General features: G+C 41.0%; 1 long non-coding RNA gene across 1 annotated transcript in view; it reads right to left on the bottom strand.

Annotated features, from left to right (window-relative positions):
* Window positions 1-8,594: 8,594 nt before the first annotated feature.
* The window catches only part of LOC114057409, a 33,711-nt gene continuing 23,089 nt past the window's right edge, over window positions 8,595-19,216 (bottom strand). Inside the window, exon 3 of the long non-coding RNA XR_003571216.1 lies at window positions 8,595-8,785. This is a non-coding gene — a long non-coding RNA (uncharacterized LOC114057409). The remainder of the gene's footprint in view (window positions 8,786-19,216) is intronic.

A 19,216-nucleotide genomic window follows, 5' to 3' on the forward strand; every position in this document is an offset into this window, starting at 1 on the left:
ATCCGAGCCTATCTCCTATAAACCTCCTGGTTTGCATGTCCCACCAGGACTACAGAGCAGTTGATCAGGAAACTCAGCAGAACCTTACAACACACTCAGGGGTCAGAGAAAAGGAAACATTTTCAGAACTAATTTTACTCCTTTGGAGTTATTACTTCTAGGATTGCAAGAGGACCTCCTGCATCTGTTTCTTTAGGGTCTTTGATTGTAAGTCACTGCAGTAGATTCTAATTATCTAATGGTCTGTTCAAAGCCCTGAGTTCTTTGCCAAGACTACTGTCAAGGGGGTTGGTCAGTGCCAGCCATGACTCTGATCCAGATGTCCACTGGCAGTAGACGGGGACTAACTCACTCCAAAGCCCAAACATTCAATAATGCTTTACAAGCAAGTAGAGGAGCTGGATGAAAACCAGTGTTGTAGAAGTGACCTTGCATTACATGAAGCAATACCAAGTATCTGGAAGAAACAAATCCTTCCAGTTAAAAGCAAGCACAACAGTAATTCTAGGAAGCGTATAGTGGTAAATTAAAGGTCTACTCAGATATCTTTTGATAACACTGATTAGCAACCCTGGTCCAGGTGGGCAGAGAGGGGAAGCAGCCATGGATCTGAAACAAACGGTCCTAGGAACTGCTCAAAAACAATGTCTCTACAGGAAAAGTAGAGCAAATGTAATGGCAGGACTTGTTTCCATACAGGCCAAAATCCCAAAGTTCATGTCGGCACATGAAAGGACCACACATCAAAACACAGCTGCATTCTACTCCTACACACAGAAAGGAAACAGGCAAAGCAAAGCGAGTGTGGCATTTTACAAGCATACACTGCATTCAGGAGGCAATGATGCCAACCTGCCAATCTTTCCTATGACGGCAAGGAAAATTTGTTCATTTGCCACATGCTGCAGCCCAAACACAGAAGACAGTTGTAAAAAGTCAGAAGAGAGACATGAGTTAAGCAGTTACCACAAGTCTGCCCATGCTTCATCAACTGTCTAATTATCACCCTAACATCTCCCACTCTACCTACTTGTCAGCACCTAATCTATGGAACTGCTTATGGTTTGCTTTTAAATTTCTGTCTTTGGCATAACCAGCTTTGTTGGGAATTACTCAATTTGTTGAATATACATGTTTTACAGGAATTCACTGTCTTGAGGAAACCTTGAGAAGGCTCCCTAATTTGCATTGAAGCCTGTGCGTAGAAAGAGACCTACATAGGATAGAAGGGATTTGGGCTCAAGTTCCTGGTCTACTTTTCTGGACCTGAAACTTGACCTTGGCTCTTCCCCAGCATAGCAAAATGCTTTGAATGGTGTAATTTCTTTTTCTGGGAACAGTCTCCCCTGTTGGAACTTTTTCACTCTGTGTGAATTAGTAAGTGCTTCTTTGGCAAGGGCTCAGTCCTACAGCTGCTATAGCACTAGCCTGTGGAAAAGTCCCACTCAGATTTGCTACAGTAAATGTTTGCAGTATCCTACATAAGAATCCTGACCACCTGGATATTGTCTATCCTACAAGTCAGATATTTTTCTTTCCTCTGATGAAACTTCACAGAGTGCTGACTTAATCACACGTGGAACAGAAAAAATATAACTCATAAAATAAGCAATTTCATTTGAGGAAAATGAAACATATCTGAGAAAAAGTCTAGGTCCACAGAGACTCTGGCAGGCTTTGCTTTCTGCCACAGACACATCGCTTTCCTTGCCAACTGCAAAGTTTCTCAAGGCAGGTTCATTACAAAGCAGCAAGAAAAGCTGCCATTTCTCCAGCCAAATTAAGATAAAAGAGGAGGGCCAATAGAAGTAGAATGATCTGAGAAAGGCTTAAACATTAATGCTATTAAATCAGCAGCAGTGCCATTACAGAGAAAGAAGGCAAGGGTAAAGGACACACAGCTGTTGCAAGGGTCACTGACCCTGGCCACAACCACTGTGGGAATGCAGGGGTACTGCCAGGAATGCAGCACGAGTATTTACAACAGGATGGATTGTTGCCTTAGCTCAGTGAATCCAGCTCCATTGGAAGCACAAAACAGGAGGAGAGGACATAAACCCATGTCCATTATGAGAAAGAAACAAGATGGTGCTGCAGTTCTCTCATGAGATGGACACATAAGCCTTTGAGTTTTCAAAACAGTACCTTTGGCTTCAAAAAAATTTGCTTATTCACCTAAAATCTTCTAATAAGAAACCTTACTAAAAAGACCTCCCCTCAGCCTCCTCACAATGTTCTTTCTGCTGCCTCTATCTCATATCTTCTTTTGGCTGCTTGGCTGTTCCCCATCTTTGTCCATTAATATTTGTCAAGGCCTCTTTCCAACATTTCCCCTCCCCTGGATCTGCAAACTCATAGGTGCAAAGAAAGGGGACATAGCAGAGCTTTTTCTTACTTCACCCTACTGAGACTTCCTTAGTGGCCTTTTCATTTTCCACAGCTTCCCATATTGACTCCTCCAGTAGAGATGGCCAGAAATACCCTACCTACATTCTAGGCTGAGGAAGAGGGATCTAGTGTAGAATGGACTGAGCAAAGTCAGGAGCTCTAGGTGTAAGTTGAGGGGCCAGAAAATGAGAATGAAATACAACAGGCTGCCTGACTTGGCAAGCTGACTGAAGGTGCAGGTTGGAAATGCAGCATAAGCTGTTAACAAAAGGCTTTTTCTCACGGCTATAAACACACTCATGTCTTGGGAGCACAAGAAGAAAGATGGGTTCTTGCAAGGTATAGACATATATAAAGAGAGAGTGTATACATATACACAATACATCATCTGGTCATGTGGTTTGTTCTTTTTGAATACTGGCACAGTGAGACTCAGCAGGGCTCCATATGACCTCATATGATGCAAGGACAAAGATGACGCTTAGCCAAAAGGAAGCTATTTAGCATTTTGTTCACTTCACAGAGTCATAACTAAGGGCAGGAAGATCATGTGGATGGCCTCCTTTATATTTCACACTACAAAATTACATTTTGAGCACAATAATGAGTTAAAATAATTCTTTTGTTAAGTCACTGGGTAGATGCTGAGAATGTACAAAAAAAAAGCATCCTTGCTAGTCTTTCCAGTATTTGACCTTTCTTCTATTGGAAGAAATCTATCTTATTTTTAATATAAACTACTCTATCAGTTTTAATATAAACTGTTCTAGCTTCCAGATTTCGGTTCCTGTTGTCACGAAAGGGTCCTCTGATCCTGGTGGGGAAAAAAAGAGCACTCGGCATTTTTTTCTCTATTAAGGTACTTCTGCACTATCATTCTCAGTGCTTTTAAAACTAAATTATTGAGCTCTGTTTTTCATTCCAAGTCATCTCAGTTCCTCTGCTTTGCTCTCTTTGGTTTTTCTATCTTCCTTTGAAAACTCTGTACTAAAGCTACATGCTGTATTCTGCTAGCAGTCTGTCAATGTATTATATGTAGTTTAAAAATCACTCCCACTTCCTAATCATGTGGTCAACTTTAAGGAATGCAATAGCTTTTTTCAATAAAAAGCTACAGAATGGAGGACTGAAAGACACAGTACTTGTTCCCAAGTGTATTACTGTGAACATGACTGCTAATACATATTTTGTTATAATTACCTTTCCTTGTGATGCTAATCACTTTATATTATAGTTTTTTCTCATTATTTATTATCCTATCTTCTGACATTGCAAAACTTAACACTCAGCTATGGCTTAAAGTTACTTCCAAGTCATGGGCAAACCTGTTGAATAGAGTGAACTTGATATCAGCTCTTGCCAAATCCCCTGGACACACTCTCATTCAGTGATACTTCCCACAAATGATGCCTTTGCGCTCTCTTCACTAACCAGTTCCTAATCCATTTAACAGGCACTTTACTGATATCGTGTAATACTAAAATTTTAGCCAGACTATCATGCAGTACTCAGTCAAATGCTTTATGAAAGTATAAGTACATCACATCTATACAATTGCCTTTAACAATCCATTCTTTGAGATTACGTTATCGAGATCAAGTTTGTTTGACAAGACCTAGTTTCCATAAAATTATGTTGACTGGCATTAATTACATCCCTATTCTTTAGCAACTGACTTCCATATCAGATTTTCCATTACTCCCCTGTTCTTTTTTGACTTTTGGTATACAAAGGCAGGGCAGGATGCAGTCACAGCATGGCTGGGAATTGGAAAAGTGAAGAAGAGGAGGTGTGTAGTGATGTAGTCCCCACCAAGCAATAGCAATAGGAAATTACAGCCCTCCTAGCTGTCCTCCCTATCCAGGATGAATCTTCTCCAGGTGATCTCACAGTCCTTGAAATAGTGAAGAAATGGCCAAATGGAACAAAAACTAGTATCAGTAATTCAGAGATTTCCTAAGACCCATAATTCATTGATTTAAAAGGATTTTCTCCCTTTGAATGTTGTTTAACACTCACTTGTGGTAACTAATGGTAACCAATGGACCAGAAAGGCCTATGGATCCTCATGTGGTACACAAGCACACTGTTCTTTTCAGATATAGGGCAAAAATATTTTTCACATGTGTCAGGTTCTGCAGAGGTTAAATAAACTACACACGACTGAGCAGGATTTTTGTCTAGCATGTACAGCTTTGGAAGTCTCTTCCCATCATGAGTCTGATCTTCTACAGAGAAGCCTGCCCAGAAGAGATTTAATTGGTTTACATTAAATAAATAAATTGATTAATTAAAAAAAAAGGCAAAAATCACAGAGCCAGAGAATTGAAAAGGGATTTAAGCTCTGAAGCTTTGTAAAACCTTTAAAGTTTTAAGACAGCAAATGGGAGCTGATAAACTAGTATGACCTTGTAACAATCATGTAATCCAGTTCTACGCCTTGGGGCCCCCATCAGTCAGTCAGGACTTTAGACTCTGAACCAACTTGTAGGACAGTGAGACATTTCAAAATATAGCTAAGTACTTTGGGGTGCTCTGAGAAGATACTACAGGACTGGAGGGTATCAGGATTCATGCACCAGGCAGCAAAAGATTTTCCTGTGAGATTTATCCCTTGAATAGAGACCTATACTCTGGACTCCAACCTCTCACCATGTTTCTCAATTTACTCATCTAAGGGGAGGCCCTCAAAACTACAAAAACTGGTGTCATGAGATAGCTCCTGTACGAGGATTGAAGCCACAAACTGCCCTTCCTGCTTCTCAGTTCTGTAGTCTCTGCAGCTTTTGACAGTTTCATCAAGAGATGAAGGAATTCTGCTACTCTTTTGCAACTGAATACTCAGCATTTCCATGCCCATCTGTGACTATATGGCTGTACAGCAAGGGTTTGGGAACCAAAACTTCCACTGAGGCAGAAAGCAAGACATAGAGCAGACAGGGCTACTTTGACAAGGTACAGGAAGGCACTCACAAGCTTGCTTGAGTGTCAGCTTCTCTGTAAGTACCCATGAGTACGTGCTTTTCAGTGCAGAAACTCCCACAATTACAAGCTGCTTTCTCACTAACATGCCGTCTATTTTTCACGCTCTCCACTAGTGTCCAGGGATGTGTTTGTTCCTAAGTGCCTCCATACTCCCTCATGATTCACGGAGCAGCTCAGGTCTGAGGAGGCAAGGAGTATACTGGGCTGGCTCTGAGCTCAGCCTGTTCATCAGCACAAGCAGGAACACAATGTTCTGAGCTGCACCCTCTGGTCAATGTCACTGGAGACAGAGCATCAGCTGGGGAGCCTGAGCACCCCAAATTTTTTTGTGCAATAGAAAGACTTTTTATCAATACATTTTATGTTAGCTTGTCTTCTAGATAACCTCCATCAAGTGTGAAGGCCTGATCAATTCCCTACCTCTGTTACACAGCTAAAGGATCAAACTGTAATCAAGGATTCCCTTGACACCTTGCCTAACATGACCATCCATCAGTATCTCCTCCTGCCTCGCCACTGAGCTGGCTACTGTACACTAAGCTGATGGCAGCAGGCACTCTATTTAGCAAATTGGTGGCCTTTAATGGAGGGAAATTGGGAGCCCCTGGTGGTGAAGTGGTTAAAGCACAGCGCTGTGAACGCTGAGACCCGGGTTCGAGTCCCGGTCGGGGCCCCTCCCCGGGCAGATGGAGCTCGTTAGCCCGTAAAGGCAATCCATCTACATCCTGAGGACCTTGCTGCCACCGTCCAAGCGTGCTTGGCCCCGGCAGATGAACCTCAGGATTAAAGGGTGGGCTCAGTTCCGCGCACACTGTGTCTCACCTAAAAAATCCAATGCGCAGGCTGGAAGGTGGAAAGACCTTCCCCGGTTCTTCGTTCGCGAAGAGACTGGCCATACATACAATGGAAGGAAATTACAAGACAGTGGTTTTCAAAGGTCTCCACTGCACATTTCAGCATGCAATGGTCCCCAAAGTAGCCAACATTTAAACGTTCTGTTACATTAAGACACAGTGCAGAATCAGGCTCTCTCAACTGTAGAGCTACAGGAGTGATACAGGCCAGACATGTATCAGCAACCAGTCAATGAGTCTGTGCCATGAGTGACATGAAATACTTGTGTAGTTGTTTCAATCCCTTGGAAGCCTGGATTGACCTTCATTGAGTGTCTGCTATTCTCAGATGAAAAGGAAGATTGTTTTAAGATGTGACTTTGAAAAGTTCTTCCAGATTTCTGAGGAATTTTGAAATGCGGCACGGCGACACAGACGCGCAGAAGAGGCTGGCAGGAGGTGGCAGTATCCTGCGGGATGGTGGTGATGAGGGAAGTGCCCGAGTACAGTGTGGGACAACGTGACAAACTCCCGAGGGGAAGACACGCTATCCCATTCAGCTTCTCTCCTCTCGGTCGCCGGGTAAGTAACCCAGTACAAATGAAGGGCTGCAGCTGGAGCTCGCAGCATTCCCTTAGCCCGGGCTCGACGCCGCAGGGAGCAGAGCGGGGAAGCGCGGGCAGCCGTGGGACCGCAGTCCCAGGAAGCGGCCAAAGCCCAGCGGCTGAGCCATGAGCAGCTGGCGGTGCTCCCTCCGCCAGCCCTGCCTCCCAGCCGGCTCTCGGCAGGGTTCGCGGAGCTCCCCCGAGGGCAGAGCCCCCACCCCTTCCCGCCGCGCTCCCGGGGACACCCCGCGGCGCCAACCGTGGTGTTGCGGCGCCGCCCCGTGGCCAGCGGCAGAACGGCAGGAGGAGCCTCGGGAGCTGCCGCGTGGAAACCCTCCCCGAGGCGCTGCAGGGAAAGGGAGAGCTCCCTCCCGCTTCTCATCGGGAGCAGAGGCGCAGAGCTCTAACTTTGCTCCAAGCGCAGGCGAGAGTAAAAAAAGGCCATAAAGAGTTTTTTCCTGTTCAGGAGAAAGGGCTTCAGCAACTCCGTTATGAAGGATGGTGAAAGCTCCCTGTCTCTTTTTGACTTCTCCGAAGGGCCCTCTGCTAGGAATCATAGCTGAGGATGCAATCTTTTTCCCTGGGGAGAGAGGGGAGAACACTTTTTCGTGAATGGTAGGCATTTATTCATCATAAAAAGAACAAGACTCACCAGCCTAATTTCCTTCAAATCACTCTTTAAACACACCTAGGGGAAAAACTTAAGGGAAAGCAGCTGACTGAATAGCTAACTGAAAAGGGCTCCAGGCATTCAATCAGAGAATTCAAAGAGGAAAAAAGGAAGAGCAAAAAAAAAAGGACACCAGTGTTACATACTCACTGGGGGTACCCAGCCTGGAAGCAGCAAGGATCTCTGGACAAAAGTGGAACACAGAAGGAAGGAAGAGGGGGCTCACAGTACGATGCAGGCACTCCTTGTTCAGGAGTACAGACATTTCACTATGAAGCAGAGAGACAGCCATCCATCTGCTGGGATTACTCCATGGCTATTCACTGCTGGGTCCTGCTATTAACTGTTTGGCAGTACAGATTTATGAACAGACAGGAAAAAAAGCTAAATTCAGTTAACAGTTTTACGACCATGCAAGAGGATGACCTGGCAGGTGACGAATAGCACAGAAGAATGCAGGCTGCACTTTAAGAAAACCTGAACAGGCCCTCTCCCTTGGTAAGAACCAGTTTAATCTTCTTTATGAATAGCTGAAGAGACACTGAAGTGGTCAGTCCTGGGCTGGTTTTACAAGTCAGGGGTCTGCAGGATTTGTACCATTTATTACCTTAATCCCTGCACACTAATTCTAATTATTTTTTTACCAAATCAAGAGTTTTAATGTGCAATGGGTTTCCTAAGTCTATTCTCATGCTCTACAAGGGAGGGGAAAGAAACAAACTAGAATTAGCTCATCAGACAGAAAGAATATAATGAAATTATGAACACATAACTTCCAGCAATAGTGTGATGGAGATTACATTATTTTCAGAATAATATGTATACATGCAACCTACTCAGTACGTGCTCCTTTCATCAGTCAATAGCCACTGCTGCTGTCAGAGGACATGTAGAAATAGAATCATAGAATCATAGAATAGATTGGGTTGGAAAAGACCTCCAAGACCATCGAGTCCAAGATCATAAATAGATACCAGTATAGGTAGTTTAAACTTATGTTGGACTCTAAACCAGAGCAGCTGGAGTGCAGAAGCATATTCTCTTTGGATGTTTTTTTTTTTAAGTAATCTGTTTAAAATTCTACTTGAAAAGATCAAGTAGAACAGATTCTCAGCTGGCACTTTATATCAAACCACTAAATCTATACACCCCGTGGCCCAAACTTCTAGATTCATGGCTTGTTAAAACAAGAACCTTATTTTGACAACAGGAGTCGTTTTTCTCAGTACAGGGAGACATTTTGGTTTATTAAACTAGTTCAGTTCAAAGACTTGTGCACTGAAAGCTGAGAAATCAACTAGGAGCTGAAAAACCAGGAAAGCACATTGTTATTTTACAAAACATTAAGAAAAATAAGGTGTGAGAATGTAAATTAATTAAGTTTAAAATACTGAAAGACATAAACAAACAGAAACAATCTGTTCCCTTCCCTAAGTATAGGTGGATTTTTAATACTCAGTTTTCAGTAAAAAATATTTTCTTAAGCTTTAAGTAAAACTACCACCAACAGTCTGGATAGATAACTAATAAAAAAATTTAAAGCTATTTGTGCATTGTAATTGAATTCTGATTTCAATCCAATTAGATCTTGACACAAATTAATCTTCAGATAAAAATGAGCCCATGATTTTCTAGTATAATAAAATGCAAAAATTAGGATCCTAAATGTGTGCACATTAAACCACATCATTGCTTGACTCAGACTAGTACAGGTATACTATATCCTCCCAGTCAGGAATACTATCATACTTGGCATATCAGTATGTATGTATTTAAAAAAAAAAAAAAAAAAAAAAAAAAAGCGCAATAGTGAACACCAAAATAAAATTAGTATTACCATCAAAATTCAAAATGTAAAATTCCATGACAAGATTAAAAGAGATATATAACCTTGCAAATTCCTGGAGTTGAAATAAAATTGGACTATGAAATTGGATTTTAGCTAAATTTGTTAATCCAAAGAACATGAGAATGAATGTGATGGATTACATTAATCTTCCTGGAGTTACATGTTGCTCAATAGTGATAAAATATAGTAAAAAAAAAAAAAAATACAGAGCCCATTTCCTTTCTTTACTCCAGACAACTGAGAATTTTTAGTAAGTATGAACATCCTTCCTGATCCCTGGCACACAGGAAAGACAAGGAAATACTCTTCTGCCTTAAGTCTATGCATGTAAACATGTTGGAAAGTAAAATTCTACTACCTGACAGGCTGATCTCACTGACTGCTACAGCTAAAAGGGATTCCTTGAAATCATTTAGATGCACTTTTCACATAGCTGGCAGTTAAAATGAAATCATGTTATTGCTAAATATTAAAAATACCACCACACAACTCAAAAAGACATGACTTTGATTAAACAGAAAAAAACCCATGAAGTAGTGCATTTTTCAAATCATATTGAAAAATTATGAATTATACACTTCTAAGACTAGAACCAGAGATAAGAATTTCCAGCTTCCAAAAATTTCTTCATTCTGTATCCTAAACTGTCAAACCTTTAACAGTCAACAGAATGCTGCTATTCTTTCTCAGATCACAATTTCATAATTTAGGTCACAAATAGTATTCTAATGAAAGGTTTGATACCTCATTTACAACCAGATGGAAATACTACTTTCAAAAAATGGTTACTTTTGTGTCTAAACTGTATCTGTTACACTAAATAATTTTCATTTCTCCATAGACTCCAAGAACAGTGAAAATACTTCTTATCAAACATCCACCCTTAACAAATGCAGGGGGCTTTCATAATCAATTAAAGTAGTGGGCATCTAAGCACTGAAAGCTGAATTTTCTCTGAAAACATCAGTCTTACTAGTTAACTTGTCTTGTTCCCTAGTGCCTCCCTAGGCCTTATGGTGTCTCCAGCAGAGAGTAGCCCATCCTAGATTTCATCCAGCTGAAGCAAGGAGTATGCATCAGCTCAGAAAATCAGGCAAATCCTTCAGAGCCTAGCAGATTCAAAAACTGACTCCAAGGGGCCAGGCTTGGTCAAGCATGCTCAACAATTTTTTTACTGATAAGGATATTGGATCAAAACAGTTTGAAGATGACTGCTCCATAGAAAGAGACTCAGAATATCTCACTGGAGCCATTTCCCTTTACCGCAGATCCCAGATTCTTAACCTAGGGATCCTTTTGTCCATATTGTCTATGTGCAAACACAAGCTGATGTTTAATAAAAGCCTAAATGCATTTGTTTGGGCTACTTTATTAGCAATTGCATTGATTACTGGGAGCTCTTCCCTGTCTTTTGTAAAAGCTGATCTCATATATTTAGTCTTTTCTCTTTGATGTTTTATCCATGTGAGTTGAAAAAGATATAGTGATATCCTTAGCTAATATCATCCTTCTAATCTACTGAAGAATCTACTATTCCTTTCCCTTATGACTTTCTTACAGTATAAGTGGGTTTATTTTCTTCCCACTCTTTATGCCAATTCTGCATGTTTGCAAGACTCATCTTTTCACTACATGTTTCAGGAACTCTTTCTTCATTTTTGCCTTAAAGTGTTGTGAGATACTGAAATGGTTAAGGGCTGAAACATTGTTAAGATCACCAAAAAACTTTTGTCCGCTGTAACTGCAAAGAAACAGCTGCTCATTAACTGAAGGCCATCCATCCCTAGATATGCTTATGAATCTTGACTAGGAGAGGACCCTGAGATAAGATAGGGTGGTACTATTGTCCAACTATCCCAGGTGCAAAAGGGTGTGCATACCTGAAGCTACAAACTGGATTTCCAGATAAGAGAAGAGGCTGATAAGAGGCAAATTCTGCAAGGTGGGATAGTCCTTCTTATCATGCCAGTGTCCTCTCTTACATGATGACTCAGCTGTGAAAACCCCTCTGGGGAGCACCCAAGACGTTCACACCAAGCCTGAGCTATTCATCTCCCATGAGGGACCATAATGGGCCGTGATTGATTCAACTATGCTGAAGTAAGAGACAGTTGCAATATCTGGGAAGGTGTCAAAGACTCATGAAATGTCCAGTGATCCACTATTACATCATCCAGGGGAGGTACAGGGGGCGCTTCCACTTAATTTCCACACAATATAAACCCCATGAAACAGGAGTTGTGTGGACTCCTTCCCCCCACCATTTGACAGATGCAGTCTGCAACACCGAGAAGACCAGAAGAAGAGGACCAAGAGACATCATCAGAATCTACTGGGTGGGGATATCATTTTCCTACTTAATATAGTTAAATTTGTTGCAAGGCCAGAAAGCTAAATCTATGGTCAGGTCTACTAACATTTTATGGGATGCCTTTTGTGTGTGCTTTTCTGATTGATGTGCATTTGCTGTTTCCCAGAAAGAACAGATACTCTCTTGGGGTAGTGGTTCTGGCTATAATCCACTTTGGACACCTGCCAGTTGCTGTATTGGAGGAATTTTCTCTCCAAGGGTTCAAGCAAGTGAACAGAACATGTATGACAACAAGAAATCAGGGGGTTTTGTCCCATATTACAATGCAGGAATTATTGAAGCTAGAGCAGTCACTGCAAAAAGCATCCTTGGGACAGATCCAAGCAACAATCTTGGGTTATCATGGCCTCTCCTTAGGTCCTGAGAGGAGAAGAGAAAGTATAGCCAGCCTGTCATTTCACTGACCATAGTTTCCTATCTGAAGCCAAGTCAATAATTACAGATTGATTAAATGCACTTGCAAACTCCCTATTTCAGAATTCAACTTAGGACATGACATTATTCTCAGATGGCAACATCCCATGAAGAAAAATAAAAATCAATGGCTATGATCTTTCTGGCATCAATGGCTATGACCTTTCTGGCCTCTGTTAGGGACACTGCCTCATTGCATTCTGCATTTAAAATTTAATTTTGCAACAAAGTTAATTTTTTTAATGGCATTCCTTCTGTAACTGTGGGGGAATTATGGAACTGCTTTGCTTATGCTCCCTTCAGAATTTCAGACTGCACTACCATGGTCTAAATCATTTCTCACAGTCAAGCCCTAGTAATCACCCAGGGTGTTGCACAGCCAGGCATCATATTCTCCACTGATAATTCCATATATTTTTACAAAACTGATAGAATCTTAAAGTGTTTCAAACACTATGTGGCAAATCATCCTTTTCTCATAGAAATCAACTCAGTTGCATATAAACTATAACAGCATCAGGGTAAGGGTCAATACCTTCTGTGGATCCATAGTGACTGGACCCATCCGGTCATGGCTCATTCTTGTGGTTTCACCTCTGCATGAGTAAGTAAATCGAAAGAATAAGTAACACACATAGTTCCATCTCACTGGGTGTGTATAAACCAACTAGCTTCATCTTCTAAAAACAAGCAGGAAACACAGCTTTAAAAGTTGTTTAAACACAGGTTGATAGAAATGGCAGCAAAGAATAGATCCATTTCAAAACTCCAAGACAACCTGGCATCCTCCACATCCTGCCACCAAGCCCCTTTTCTGTCTTCTGCCTACCCAAGGCCAACTCAGCTTGGAAGGCACAATACTATAACACAAAGGAGCTTTCCATACGTTCTCCAATTCTGGCCTTATAAGGCACAGGTAGTACCAAGCCTCAGGAATCAGCAGCTGGTGAGACGTGGTGTGTACTAAACAGCTGTACAACAGCCTTATGTAGCCATGTTAATCAAAGCTGTAGCTGTAGCACCACTGCTAGGGAAGTAAAATGATTTCACATGACCCCATATCTGCCCTTTGGTCTCTCCTCAGTGAGGAGAAAACTGCCTGAAATACCCATCACATACCTGAGAGTTAGAAACACATGATGATAATAATTTCTACAATTCCTTGCCCAGATTTTTCTTTTTCTTCTCAAAGAGGAAAAAGTGTGAAAAATACATCCCTTTCTGTTATGTTCTCTTAGAGATGAAGTAGCATGGCTCGATAAGTATATGGCAGCATATTCCCCACTGGCTGGAAAGGGATAGGCCACCTTTCTTACTGAGAAAGTATCAGTTGGTCCCTGCTTTATAAGGTTGCTAGTTTACAAGGATCTGCAAGAATCTGACCTCTGCATCAGACAGCAGGTACCAATTTCTCTGGACTCTTTGACTTGGGAAGAGCTCTCCACTTTCTGTGGAGAGCTCAGTGCCTCTGTGCTGTCAGTAGGCTGAGGATTCAACACTGGAGAAACCTCAAAGACTTACAAGGCACACATTGAATAAAGGAAGCCCCACTCTTAAGCAGACTGACACCTCTGGGGAACAGCAGAGCAGACCATTTGATACAGGCTTATCACAGTGATTGCACAGTTGGAGAGAAAGTAAATACTCATGATCCATCACAATTAAAACAAGACAATGCAAATTCTGTAGATATCTTCTGACTATCTGAAGGGCCAAGCAACAGGAGAATGAGCCTTCCATTTCTATCAGACAAGTTATTACCAAGCAAGCTTGGAAGATGAGACAGTACAGAGAATTATGGTTGAGATGGATTTTTATTTTTAGTTAATGAGCATCAACTTTATCAAAAGCATATGCTTAGATGCCAGTGACTACTACTACTACAACTACTGAGAGTCACCTCTACATGAAAGAAATAGGCAAATTTTAGCACAAAATCAAGAAGGAAGGCAGACAAAGTCCAGACATCCAATGGAGTTAGCAGACTGTCAAGAGCCTGATGGATCATGGCAACCCCATCCCTCTATTGCTACTGATAGTATTTCTCCAATTCAGGGCATAAATAAAATGGCTGCGTACTGTAGCTATGCAGGGGTTATCATTCTCTGTTCCTTTAGCAATGCATTAATAACACATTAAGTGAGTTTCAAAGGTGCACACTTTAGTGTCCTCCACCTGTGTTTAATTTAAGAGAGGAAATGCTACATTCTGAACAATGTTGCAATATGGTAAAATGTCTTAAATAATAGTATTCAACTGTAAAATAGTGTAAGTCTCCTCTCTGTTTGGGATTCAATATAATTTCCATTGCCCTGTCTATAGAGGTCACCTCCTTGTTATCAGTTCCTGCTAATTAAAAGATTAGGAGATCAGGAAAGTCACCCTGAAGAGTCAGTTCTTACTAGAACTAACAACAGCTGGCAAAGTAGTAGAGACATGTGACTAAATGTCCTAACCCCCTTCCCTCTACACAGCTCTCAGGTTTATCAGAAACTGCAAGGGACTGATCCCAGTACTTAGCAAGATTGTTTTTAATTCTATGGCCTATGAAATTAATTTCCACTCTCCCACTGAGTTTGCTCCTAATGATTTTTCACCAAGAACTGCTTTCCAAATGAATGGTGCATGCGAGTCCATGTTTCCAGTAGCAACTTTCATGTCCACTAAAAAATTTATAATCTCAGTTCAATGTTCAAATGCACTTACATATGCACAAAAAAGGCCACTTCTAGCCGAGTCTTAGGTCACTGTAACACATTTTTTTCTTTGCTGTTTCAAGGCAGTACTAGCTACTCTATATTTAGGCTTCATGGCTTCAGTATCATGATAGCATTGCTGTCTGTTCCTAGTGCCATAAGAGTTCTCACAGGCCTCTTTTTATCACTTAGGGTTGGAAAGGTCCTTGTCTGCTGATGCTGTTGTTCCCTCCTATTGAACAGTGCCCCCTTATGCAGCATTGCAACTGTTTCCTTAATGGTTCACAGCAGGGAGCAATAGCCAGAATTTAGACATGAATTAAGAGCTAGGACTCCTTAGACAAGTTCTGATAGTTTACTTAGAGCAATGAATACCCTATGTTTTTATGGGCTGTTTTATCATCTGAGGAGCTGATGATTGTTTCCTAAACAACCTTCCTCTCTGGATTTTCCAGTCACCTTGCCCTATTCAACATCCTACTCTGTGATTTTGTGAGCTTATTCCATGCAAAACAACAGCCCCTGTGTTAAAGACTTCTCACAGCATTAACCTTTCTTGAAAGAGCTTTGAGAGCCATGGATGATAAGTACTACGAATTGCAAAATACATTAAGTGCCTTGGAATCATTTCCATGTGACTTAGTTCATAGCGGGCCTTCTCTCAGACACCTACTGTAAACCACTCCTAGTCACAGCCTATCTCAAACCAATTTCTAACATGAAATGTCCTGTAATGTTTCATGTTTCCACCACCCTTACCCACAATTACAGAAACATTTTAACAGTGACACATATAGCAAAATAAAACACCTTTCACTGCTAGATCATGAGCAGTACATTGTAAAGCTCTCAGTAGCTATGAAGAGATTTCTGAAGATCACATTCCAGGCAATGAGTACCTTATACCAAGGGTCCTGCTTGGGGTAGAAGTTTGCTAACCTGACCTGAGAGGAGTTCCAAGTGCTCCAAATGGAATCATTTATAACAAAGCAGAGTTGAACCTGCCCAGTCATCTTCTGAGAGACCCGAAACAGGGCAGCATCTTAAAACCTCCTGGCAGCCTCTTGAAATCAGCATCCTCTTAGGAGACATAAAATACCCTTTGAAGATGTACACAAAGCAATTTTGACAGCTCTTGCATACAGGATGCACTCTGAAAACACTAAATTATGGTTTCTTTAAAGAAGATCAAGGAAATGTGTGGAGAGCTTGTAATCCAGGGATATCCAAGATCACGTATGACGTTACATGGTTATTTGAAATATAGACATGGTAGGAGGTGGAATTTTACTGTTCAGCCAAGAAGATCCACTGTAGACTAAGCTCATGGCCATGGGGAGAAAGTTTAAAACGATGCAAAAAGAAATGCAGGCACAGGAGAAATAGCTGGTGACTTAGCGCAGGAAGCCTATATTGAAACAATAGCAGTAACAGCAGAGCAATAAAATTGTGGGAGGTTCCAAAATGTTTCCTTCTGAAGTGTTTATCAAAGAGAAAAGAAGATGTTCTCACAGCAATAGAAAAATAATGAACAGTCTAGAGCAGGTAGGTGTGCTCTATACTCTAATAAAGTGAAAACAGATAGGCTTCTGCAGGAATTTAAATAATAATAATAATTAGAGTTCATGAATCCAAGATAACTAAACCCTGTCCATCCATTTTGCTACAAAAAAAATCAAAAACATAAACAGTTTAGCACAATTATTTTTATGACTATCCATGGTTAATTCTCTGCCCTATTTAAAGATCTTTGAAGCAACCGACATAAAGATAGCCTGATTCTTCATCTTCCCCAAACTAAGAGGACTGGCTGATAGCCCTCTTGGTAGAAAGACTGGCAGTCTTTTATAATAAAGACTTTATTTCTGGATCCTTAAATTAATTGCTGCAGCCACTGAATCAAAAGAATTTTGTTCTAGTAAAAATTGTCAAGTTGATAACTCTGGAGACTGAGGTGTCTCATTTATTCACAGAACAATTAAATTATAGAAGGCACTGGGCAGATTCCTCTCAGCTATGCCTTTCAGATGTTACTCCTCTGTTCTGAGGCCTCTCTGCTGTGGTGAGGGTGGATTTTTTCATGGCTGTCAATGGAAACGGGCAATTAGTACAAATCCCAGACTGCTGATGTGCAGTGGGAAACATCTGTCTCAGCAGGAAAGAGGAACATCCAGACACTTTGCAAAAGCCAGAGAACAGGCAACAGATGGCAGCAATTTTCAGTCACCAGTGACTGACTTGGACTCCTTCCTGGCTAACAAGTGTGGATGGCTCAATTATCTGTCCACTTCCCTCAGATTTCTGTATCTACCTAAAGCTGAGAGAACTGCACATTTGGTGACAGTTGTTTTTTAAATTACCTAATAAAAACAGAGCTAGTAACAACACTCAATTCCTGGATGCTTAGCTGCTCACAGGCTCTTACTTCGCATCTTGCCAGGGGCCAGAATGGTGGCATACATGCTGAATTAAAAAGCACGGGCTTTTCAGAGGGGTTCTGACTTTCTGCCACGGGTCTGATAGAAGTATAGAGAGTCTAACAAATGGACGATTCAGCCCCCAGAACAACTGCAGAAAAAATTTTATTCCTCAATTTGTGCACGCATAATTAACACATCCTATGCCTGGAAACATACAAAAAGCATGTAAGAATATGAGCACTTGGTCTGTGAACTGCTAAAACTGGCCTACTGCCTGAAAATCTCCCCCTGCCAAATCCGCAGAGCAAGACAAAGAAACATTTAGGATTCCTGTCAACCTACTCCTCTCCCAGCACATGCTAAACAAAACCCTGCTATCTAACAGGGAGAGAGGGTGAATTAACATAGCCACCTCTCCATACAGCAATTAGCAAATGAAATCAAAACAAAGGAAATGTCCTCCATTAATCTTTCCCTGCCAAAGAGCAACTGACTGCCATATAATCCACAGCAATTAGCCAAATAATGAGAGCGCAAGAGATTTATCTTGAAGCAGGAATTAGGGAGGGCACGATTAATGTACTGTACATCGTGAGTGCAGGCAAAAGCTGGTGATCCCTCAGTGCAGGGTTGTTTGAGAAAACTGCAAAACTGCAACCTGGAACCAGGTTGCAACACATATGCCCCAGTATTCCCCTTTAACATATCCTGAATAAGTCTGACTGGGAGTCACTACATACGGAAAGATAAGAGCTCATACTCAAATGTACACAAACAAACTCTAGTGGTGTCACTTTCAAGCCAGAGAAGACTGAAGCTTATATATGGCTGTTTCTGAAGAGTAGGAACTTTTGTAAGTTAATTGAATGAGAAGATTCCAGGATACCAAGGAGTTTAGGTGATATGGCCCATCAGTATGCAAAGATCCAAAGAAGCACTGAGAGAACTTCCACTGTGAAATCATAATGTCTCCTCAGCTCTGCACACTGTAGGAGTTGAAGCCAAGAAAACTCCAGAATAGCCACTGTTTTTAGGAAAAAAACCTTAGTAACAAAGTGAAATCTCTCATGTGCTGTTTTCTTTGCTGCTATTTAGACTTTTTGAAATCCCAATGCTCTGCTGCTTTTCACTTTTGGTTCTTACATAAACCGTTTTTTTCCCACCCATTTACCCTGTTATTTTAGTGGGGATATAGCTCAAGCAAACCTGTAAAGCAACTGGAAATTGAAGAAGATTGAACAGTACAAAGCTAGGAAAAAAATGCTAAGTCTCAAGTAGGTGGATCCTCTACTACAAGGCAGTTAGGGAATCAGGTAAGAGATGTCTCAACACCCAAAATACATATAACTTACCATTAGCTGAATATTTCTTAAATTAGAAGACACATTTTTTTTCTGCATTTTCCCTTCTCCAGAATCACATGAAACTGAATACCAAACATGGAACAGCTTACAGGGACACTACAAAGCTCTTGCTTACATATGCATCAGAAATAGAGGAGAGAAAATTAAGACGAAAAACTAATTATCTGAAGATAATCTTTGTTCTAAGTACCATTATTAGGCATCAGAACCCTAAAGGATTGTAGTTATTTTAACATGGCACAGGAGAAGACATTTTGGGGGATTTACAAAGATTAAGACCTCTGTCATAAATATCTGTGCCAAAATTTTACTATGAGACCATAAATAATTTATAGTCCTGTGACACTAAGTGTAATTGGACAGGGAGTAGTAATAGAATTCAAAAAAATACTTATTTCAAGGATATTTTCAACACTGCATAAAAGGAGACTTAAAACAAGTGGAATAGGAAGACTACAGTCTGCATGCTACTAAAATCTATGCTGAAGTGGTGCGCAAATACCTTCTTGTCATCAACTTAAATATGGACTTACTAGACAAGCCAGCAGAGAATTTGCTTTGGGCAACTGATCCTATAGATTTTGCTGCTGCTGGGGCTTTTAGGTATTCAGACAGCTCAAG

This window comes from Empidonax traillii, unplaced genomic scaffold (genome assembly GCF_003031625.1).
Source record: "Empidonax traillii isolate 1590-97213 ecotype Southwest subspecies unplaced genomic scaffold, ASM303162v1 scaffold132:size1788729, whole genome shotgun sequence".
Lineage (NCBI taxonomy): Eukaryota > Metazoa > Chordata > Aves > Passeriformes > Tyrannidae > Empidonax > Empidonax traillii.